Source organism: Zea mays, chromosome 7, assembly GCF_902167145.1.
Source record: "Zea mays cultivar B73 chromosome 7, Zm-B73-REFERENCE-NAM-5.0, whole genome shotgun sequence".
Lineage (NCBI taxonomy): Eukaryota > Viridiplantae > Streptophyta > Magnoliopsida > Poales > Poaceae > Zea > Zea mays.
Genome location: NC_050102.1, coordinates 90,520,577 through 90,529,980, shown reverse-complemented (window position 1 = coordinate 90,529,980; position 9,404 = coordinate 90,520,577).

Below are 9,404 nucleotides of genomic sequence, written 5' to 3'. Positions count from 1 at the left end.
GCCCATGCAAGATGCTGCACGGCGTGCGCTTTCGCACTACTACTCAGTGCTCGGTGTGGTAGCTGACGGTCTCAACCTGAAGTATTACCCCCGCCGTCCATCTGGCAGCATAGAAGGCGTGAATGTTTCACCTGTCGGTGAGGACAATCCTAGGTTGAGCAGCACAGTCAACCTATCCGTCGTGCTAAACACGGAGCTGGACCATGCGCTAGACGAGCTGAGTAAGGCTCGTGCTGAGATCGCCCAGCTGTGGGCTGAGCACGCGGAGCGTCGTCACCTGGACGATGGTTCCCCCTCTCCCGTCGGGACTCAGCACCCGTACCGCTCACCTCGGCGTGGACACCAGCCTTATGGAAATCCCGACTGCAAGACTAAGATAGATTTAGCACCATAGATCGTCAGCGTTGAGTCTTGTAATAAATGCTTAATATAGAAGTTTTAGTCTTAGTCTTAGTCTTAGTCTCAGTCTTAGCGTTAGTCTCGCTCTTAGTCTTAGTTAGACAGGGTAGTTTGCTATATCCTGTGCATTTATGCTTGTCATGACGAACTATGTTTGATTTGGATCTTTGTAATGACTGTCACTAGAGTGTGGGTATCCCCTGCATTTTGGTTTACCTGTTATATGTTAAAAGAGTTAGCTATCTAGTTGGGAAGCCTTTCATTCCACTTTCCTCTTTATCTGAGAAGTTGTGTAGTCTGTGTTGGAGATCAGTGAAGATGCTCATCTGTTCAGTGTTATGGAGAATTCTATACTCTTTTCTTATGCTGTAAGATTTGCAAGATCAGTTCTGATGTGTGATTGCATTCTTTAGATGTCAGAGAACAGGCGCAGAGGAGGAAGGCGTGCTCAGTAGGAGCAAGCCGCTCAGCAGGATGAGGTGCCTCAGCAACAGCAACTGCCGCCCCTGCCCCCGATGTCCATCGAGTAGATGTTCCTGATGCAGACTCAGGCAGTTCAAGCCATCGGTCAGACTCTGGCCGCCATTCAGCAGCAGGCCCCACCTTAGCCTCAGATGCCTCAGATGCCCAGGGACAAGCGTGCTGAATTCATGAGAGGTCATCCCCCAACGTTTGCTCATTCTTCTGACCCCATGGATGCTGAAGACTGGCTGCGCACTGTGGAGCGAGAGTTGCATACTGCTCAGTGTGATGACAGGGAGAAAGTCTCGTATGGTCCCCGTCTGTTGAGAGGAGCAGCTCAGTCATGGTGGGAGTCTTATCTCGCCACCCACGCCAACCCCGACACCATCACCTGGGAAGAGTTCAGGGGTAGCTTTCGTCAGTACCATGTTCCTGCAGGTCTGATGACAGTGAAGAAGGAGAAGTTCCTGGCTCTTAAGCAAGGGTCATCGTCTGTTAGTGAGTACCGGGACAGGTTTATGCAGCTGTCTCGCTATGCTCCTGAGGATGTCAACATCGACGCCAAGAGACAGTACTGTTTCCTGAGAGGCTTGGTTGACCCTCTTCAGTATCAGTTGATGAATCATACCTTCCCGACATTCCAGCACCTGATTGACAAAGCAATCATGACAGAGAGGAAGCGTAAAGAGATGGAGGATCGTAAGCGCAAGATCAGTGGACCCCAGCCTAGAAGCAGCAATCGTCCTCGTTTCTCAGGCAATCAACCTCAGCAGTTCAGGCAGAACCAGCGTCCACCTCAGCAGCATCAGCAGTTCCAAAGGCAGTATCCTCAACACCAGTATTAGAATCGTCAGAACAATCAGTCAGGAGGAGGTCAGTTCCAGAGGCAGAATCAGCAGGCACCTCGTCTTCCTGCCCCAGCGACCCAGCAGAACAGTCATGCAGCACCAGCTCAGGTTGGAAACAGAGCATGTTTCCACTGTGGAGAGCAAGGCCACTGGGTGATGCAATATCTGAAGAAGGCAGCCTAGCAGCAGTCAGGCCCCAATCCCCCAGCAAAGCAGAATGTGTCTCAGCCTGGAGCAGGCAACCGCTCTCAGCCGCGTTATAATCATGGGAGACTGAATCACTTGGAGGCTGAAGCAGTTCAGGAGACCCCCGGCATGATAGTAGGTATGTTCCTAGTATACTCCCATATTGCAGAAGTGTTATTTGATACTGGAGCAACGCATTCTTTCATTACTGCATCATGGGTAAAAGCACATAATCTTTCAATAACTACCATGTCAACCCCATTCAAATTGACTCAGCCGGTGGTAGAATTCGAGCCGATAGCATTTGTTTGAATGTAAGTGTGAAAATAAGGGGGATAGCGTTTCCCGCCAACCTCATAGTAATGGGTACCCAGGGAATAGATGTCATCCTAGGGATGAATTGGCTAGATAAGTATCAGGCAGTTATCAGTTGTGATAAGAGAACAATCAGGTTAGTGTCCCCACTAGGAGAGGAAGTGGTGACCGAGTTAGTCCCGCCTGAGCCGAAGAAAGGAATTTGTTATCAGATGGCTGTCGAAAGCAGTGAAGCAGACCCGATTGAGAGTATCAAGGTTGTGTCTGAGTTTCCAGATGTGTTTCCAAAGGACTTACCGGGTATGCCACCAGAGCGGAAAGTTGAGTTTGCCATATAGCTTCTTCCTGGAACCGCCCCCATCTTTAAGAGAGCTTACAGAATATCCGGACCAGAGTTGGTTGAACTTAAGAAGCAGATTGATGAGCTGTCAGAGAAAGGTTACATCCGTCCAAGCATCGGCCTTCTTCATGAACTTGATGAACAGTGTATTCATGGATTATCTTGATAAGTTTGTGGTGATATTTATTGATGACATTCTGATATACTCTCAAAGCGAAGAAGAGCATGCAGATCATTTGAGGATGGTATTGCAGAGATTGCGAGAGCACCAGCTGTATGCAAAGTTGAGCAAGTGTGAGTTCTAGATCAGTGAAGTCCTGTCCTTGGGTCATATAATCAACAAAGAAGGATTGGCTATGGATCCAAAGAAGGTGACAGACATTCTGAACTGGGAAGCGCCAACAGATGCCCGAGGAATCAAGAGCTTCATTGGAATGGCCGGATATTATCGGTGATTCATCGAAGGGTTTTCGAAGATTGCGAAACCAATGACAGCTTTGCTAGGCAACAAGATTGAGTTCAAGTGGACCCAGAAATGTCAGGAGGCCTTTGAAACGCTGAAAGAGAAGTTGACTACAACGCCTGTCTTAGTCTTGCCTGATGTGCACAAGCCCTTCTCGGTGTATTGCGATGCTTGTTACACCGGTTTGGGGTGTGTGTTGATGCAAGAGGGAAGAGTTGTGGCTTACTCGTCCCGACAGTTGAAGGTTCATGAGAAGAATTACCCAATCCATGACCTAGAGTTGGCAGCAGTGGTTCACGCACTGAAGACATGGAGGCACTATCTATATGGATAGAAATGTGATGTTTACACAGACCACAAGAGTCTGAAGTACATATTCACTCAGTCGGAGCTGAATATGAGGCAATGAAGATGGTTAGAGTTGATCAAAGACTATGAATTGGAGATTCATTACCATCCAGGCAAAGCAAACGTAGTGGCAGATGCTTTGAGCAGGAAGAGTCAAGTCAATCTGATGGTCGCCCGTCCGATGCCTTATGAGTGGGCCAATGAGTTTGACAGGTTGAGTCTCTGATTTCTGAATAACATGCGAGGAGTCGCAATTGAGTTGGAACCTACCCTGGAGCGGGAAATCAAAGAAGCACAGAAGAATGATGAGAAGATCAGTGAGATCCGGTGACTGATTCTAGATGGCAGAGGCAAAGATTTTCGGGAAGATGCAGAAGGTGTGATATGGTTCAAAGACCGCTTGTGCGTTCCCAATGTCCAGTCTATTCGGGAGTTGATCCTCAAGGAAGCTCATGAGACAGCCTATTCGATTCACCCTAGCAGTGAGAAGATGTATCAGGATCTGAAGAAGAAATTCTGGTGGTACGGAATGAAGAGAGAAATCACAGAGCATGTGGCTATGTGTGATAGACTGATAGTTGTCGGCGGATCAAGGCAGAGCACCAGAGACCAGCTGGATTGTTGCAACCATTGCAAATTCCCCAGTGGAAATGAGATGAAATCGGCATGGATTTCATAGTTGGATTGCCTCGTACTTGAGCCGGCTACGATTCCATTTGGGTAGTGGTGGATCGCTTAACCAAGTCAGCCCACTTCATACCCGTCAAGACCAACTACAGCAGTGCAGAATTGGCAGAGTTCTACATGTCCCGAATCGTTTGTCTTCATGGTGTGCCAAAGAAGATAGTGTCAGACAGAGGAACGCAGTTCACCTCTCATTTCTGGCAGCAATTGCATGAAGCCTTGGGTACACATCTGAATTTCAGTTCAGCCTACCATCCGCAGACAGATGGTCAGACCAAAAGGACCAATCAAATCCTTGAAGACATGTTGAGAGCCTGTGCGTTGCAAGATCAGTCCGGATGGGACAAGAGATTGCCTTATGCAGAGTTCTCCTATAACAACAGTTACCAGGCCAGCTTGAAGATGTCACCATTTCAGGCGCTCTATGGAAGGAGTTGTAGAACTCCATTGCAATGGGATCAGCCTGGAGAAAAGCAAGTGTTCGGGCCAGACATTCTGCTTGAAGCTGAAGAGAACATCAAGATGGTCCGAGAGAATCTGAAGATAGCGCAATCAAGGCAGCGAAGCTATGCAGATACAAGAAGAAGAGAGCTGAGTTTCGAAGTCGGAGATTTTGTCTATCTGAAAGTGTCACCGATCAGAGGAGTCAGAAGGTTCGCAGTCAAAGGCAAGCTAGCACCCCGCTACATTGGTTCGTATCAGATTCTCGCAAGGCGTCGAGAAGTGGCCTACCAGCTCAGTCTGCCAGAGAGTTTGTCCGCAGTGCATAATGTCTTTCACGTGTCTCAGTTGAAGAAGTGCTTGCGGGTGCCAGAGGAGCAATTGCCAGTTGAAGGTCTTGAAGTCCAGGAGGACTTGACCTACGTTGAGAAGCCAACGAAAATCCTTGAGACCGCAGACAGAATCACCCGGAGGAAGACCATCAGAATGTGCAAAGTTAGATGGAACCACCACTCTGAGGAAGAAGCAACCTGGGAGCGTGAAGATGATCTGATGGCTAAGTACCCTGAGCTCTTTGCTGGCCAACCTTGAATCTCGAGGTCGAGATTCTTTTAAGGGGGATAGGTTCGTAACGCCCCAAATTTTGGAGTTGAATTTTCTTTTTTCTTTCTTTTCTTCAATCGCCAAATTCGGGCGTTACCCTTTCCTTTTCCCTTTTCTCCTCGCTAAGCCTTGATCTTTTCCAAAGTGATAGCGAGATTCGGCTTGTGATCTCGTGTAAGTAAACCCTAAAAACATTTTCTTTGGTCGTTGCATCATGCCGAACCACACATCTTTTTCTTGTGAATATTTGCTGGATTTCCATAAAGAATGCACTTAGTATAAGGTTGAAGGGAAATAGATAATGGAAAATAGGGAAAATAAATAGAAAGGAACCCCCCCTTCCTCCCCTCTTTCCCTTTGGGCCGGCTGGCTCGGCGGCCCAGCCGCCCCCCCGCCCCCCTCTCGCGCGGCCCAACCGCCCCTCCCCTTCCCCCCCACCGCGGCCCAGCCGCGTCAGCCGCCCCCTCCCTTCGTGGGCCGGCTCGGTGGCCCAGCCACCCCCTTCCCCCCCCCCGCTTTGGGCCCACCTGGCGGCCCAGCCGTCCCCCCCCCACCACCTCGCGCGCGCTCGGCGTGGGCGGTTGAGCCGCCGCCGCCACCCCCCTGGTGGGGCCCACTTGTCAGCCGCCCCCTTCCCCAAAACCGCCTCCCCCTTTCTCTCTCTCCTCTCTACCCCCTCGCGCACGTCTTCTTCCCCGTGTAGCTCGTTTCCCTCTCCCTCCCCACCTCGCCGCCGACCGGAACCGCCCCCCTCGACGCCGGCCTCGCCCCTCTCGGTAAACCCCCACCCCACCCCTCCCTTCTCTACCCCTCCCCTCCTTCCCTCCCCGGCGCGCGTGGCCCCGTCCGGCTCGGCGTGGCCGGCCATGGCGCGGCCGTGGCGCTCGCGCCCGCCTCGGCTCCCTCCCTCCCCGTGGCGCGGCGCGGTCCCGGCCCCGGCGCCCTCGGCGCGGTGGCCCGCCCGCCCGGGCTCAGCCCCGTCCCGACCTCGGCGCGGCCCGGCTCGCCGGCCGTGGCGCTCGCGCCCGCCCGCCCGGCGCAGCCCGCGACCCAGGCGCCCCACCTTGCCTCGACCCCCTCCCTCCCCTGCCCAGCGCGGCGGCGTGCCCGTGCGGCCCCGCCCCGGCCCGCTCGGCGTGCCCGTGCTGCCCTGCGCAGCGGCCGCTGTGGCGAGGTGTGGCGCGTCCGCCCCTGCCCATAGCGCACGGCGTGCGCGCGCTCTCCTCGCGTGCCCCGGCGTGGCCTTGAGCTCGGTACGGCGTGTCTGTGGTACGCGGCCTCGAGCTCGGCCAGCGTGCGGCCCGCGCGTTCGACCCCGGCGTGTGCGTGACCCGTTCGCGACGCATCAGCGCGGCTTTGCGCGCGTGTACTCGCGTGGTGCGTGTGGTGCTTTAGCACAGGTCGTCGTGCCCTCGGCGTGCTCGTCTACCCCTAGACGTGCCCGTCTACCCCCCCCCCTTGTGTATTCCATGCGCGCTAATCACGTTGTTCATATCAATAATCGGAACTCAATTTAGAAATTGGTTACGTTAATTATTTCATGTAGCTAATCTTGGATCTCGTTTAATGTTGATCAATTGAAAATAGTTATAATTATATTAGTGCATGTGGCTAATACCTGTTAGTGTAACTCGATGGGATTAAGTCACGTAGCGCTTAGTTATGCATCTACCCGTAATACGCTTCGAGTATAGCTTTAACCCCTGCGAGACTTTCCCCCGTCCCTTTCTAACCATGGTAAATGCAATATCGTATGTCATATTCTTTGCATGTTTAATCTACTTGTTCTCTTGTATGGTGTACTGTTTGTTTCCTAATTTGAATGGATAGATGTATGTATGTTTGCACTCGCATAGAGAACGATTTGGTCGAGGAACCCGAAGAACTCGCAGGAGAAGTCCTTGAGCAGCAGTCGGTTGGTGGAGGCAAGTGTCCCTTGACCTATCTCTGTCCTATACATTCTTTAATTCACCTCTTGCATTTCACAGTTATACTTAAGGATTGACTAGCTTTGTTATCCCTGTCCTTGTTTACCCATTTGGGTTGGATTATTATTGCTTAGTCTTATCCTATTGCTTAACTCTAATCAATGAACATGATGAGAATTATCAATGATACGCTGTTTTCCCTTCTTCTATTACGATATTATACTTGTGGCCTTAAAGGGGGCTCGAGCGGTTTCTCGAGTGCCTCTCCGTAAGGACCTGTTCATTGGATGACCGCCCGGGTGTGGGGGATAGATATCCCCTAGGTCCACTAAAGGAGTAAAAGACCTCGCGAAAGGCCCAAGGGCCCAATAAATCGCAAGGTCACTACTTCGTGGGCCTGAGGAGAAACGACCAACAAAGCAGAGAAGACGTAAGACCGGATTGATGCAAACCCGGACGGCCCACAACATCGAGCGAGTAAATCACAACGGAGACCCGACTTTCCCGCGCTGGAGCCCTCATGCTACGGAGCCATGCGAGGATAAGTCGGCGAAGGTTATGTAGGGATAAACTCGGGAGGTTCACTACCTTTTAGCTACTTGTTGTTATCATATCCACGTGTACTGCCCCACGGTCGAGTATATAAGGCCTAGGGGGCACCCCTTCAGATCGATCGACCCTATCTTACTTAGCCACCTACGTAAACTCTTTGTGCCTTCAACCCAGAGAGCCCTCCTGTAACCACATCCGAATTCTCACTAGGACGTAGGGTATTACGCATCTCTAAGCGGCCCGAACCTATAAATCTTGTCCACCGTCTCTCGTGCGATCGGCACGAACCATTTTGCTACAGTCGTTGACACCGTCCTACTCCTAGAAAACACCTTGAGGGGCAACCCCGGGTGTGCGGTCGGACCCAAAACACCGACAGCTGGCGTGCCAGGTAGGGGGTGTGTCGACGATCCAAGCTAGCTCAATGGCCGTCACCTTCTACAGCAAGATCAACATGCGTCCCGGATCCGTGTTCCGCTTTGGGACGATCTCGTCTGTAACGGATGAAGAGGGAATTCTACACCGTATCGCGGATCCGCCGGAAAAGAAGTCTCCTCCAACAAACCCCGAAAATGTCGGAAAAGCGCAACCTCCTGCTCTTCGGAAAAAGATCGCCTCCGGAAGGTCAGGAGCCGAGGGCCCGCTGAACCGGAGGACTCCACTGTCTACCTCTCCGACAACAGAATGGACGCGGATTGCGAGGAAGAAGAAGACTGGGGAGAAGCAAGCCGTTCTTTCTGTTCCTCCGACCTCAAAGGAGAACGGAAAGAAAGTCGCCACGACAGCAACGCCATTCTACCCCGATGTCCTCTTCATCGGGAGAGTGGAGTCGCCCGCCGTCTCTGACGACGAACCGACCGCGCCTGGAGAAGAACCACCTCAACGAGAATCCCGCCGACGGAGGAACCGACGCAGGAATGTTCGACATCATCACGCGGCCGGTGAGCGGGATCCGGAACAGCCTGTCTCACGAGACGAGGTCTCGGAGATAGGAGAAACTCCGGAAGAACGCGTCTTTAGAGAACGAAGGAACTCCCGACGACGTGATCGCCGGCGGGCCCAGGAACAAGCCGAGCAAGACGCAAGGCAACGCCGAGAGAATCCACTCTTCGGACGCAACCTGAACCCCGACTTCGCCCGGGCTATGAACACGCCAAGCGAAGTCGGAGGTGTACTAGCTCGGATAGCTGACGAACTTCCTCGGACTCCCGACGCCGAGGGATACCGACGCCTGTTCACTCAGGCGGCCAACCATCTTCTACCGCTTGCTCACCCGCCAAACGACCTACGACACGCCATCAACAGTCGCAGAGACGCGCGAAGCTCTATCAACGCTTCGCGCGAACGGCGGCATGAAAACGAAAGTCGCCGTCAGGAGGAGTATGACCGAGATCATGGCTTCCCGACTCAAAGCCAAGCCACCAGGACTGAGTCGGCAACAGCTTCGACTGGTGGTACCACCTGGGGACGGTCGAGGAACCACAACCACCGCTCCCCTCCCCGGGACAGACATCGTCCGCGACGATAGGAGGACACGTGCGGAGTGTCAGCCCTTACTCCGCGCCTTAGGGCCATTCAATGGCCTCCCAACTTCAAGGTATCCAACGTTGACAAGTATGAACCTAAGCAGGATCCAGGAGGATGGCTGGCTGTCTACACCACCGCTGCTCGAGCTGCCGGAGCATCCGAGGACGTCATGACCGCGTATTTGCCCATTGTCCTTGGGCAAGATGCGCTGCAGTGGCTGTGACACCTACCCCGACACTGCATCGACGACTGGGGAGACTTCAGTCGACGCTTCACTGCCAACTTCCAGTCCCTCTCCGACAAACCGG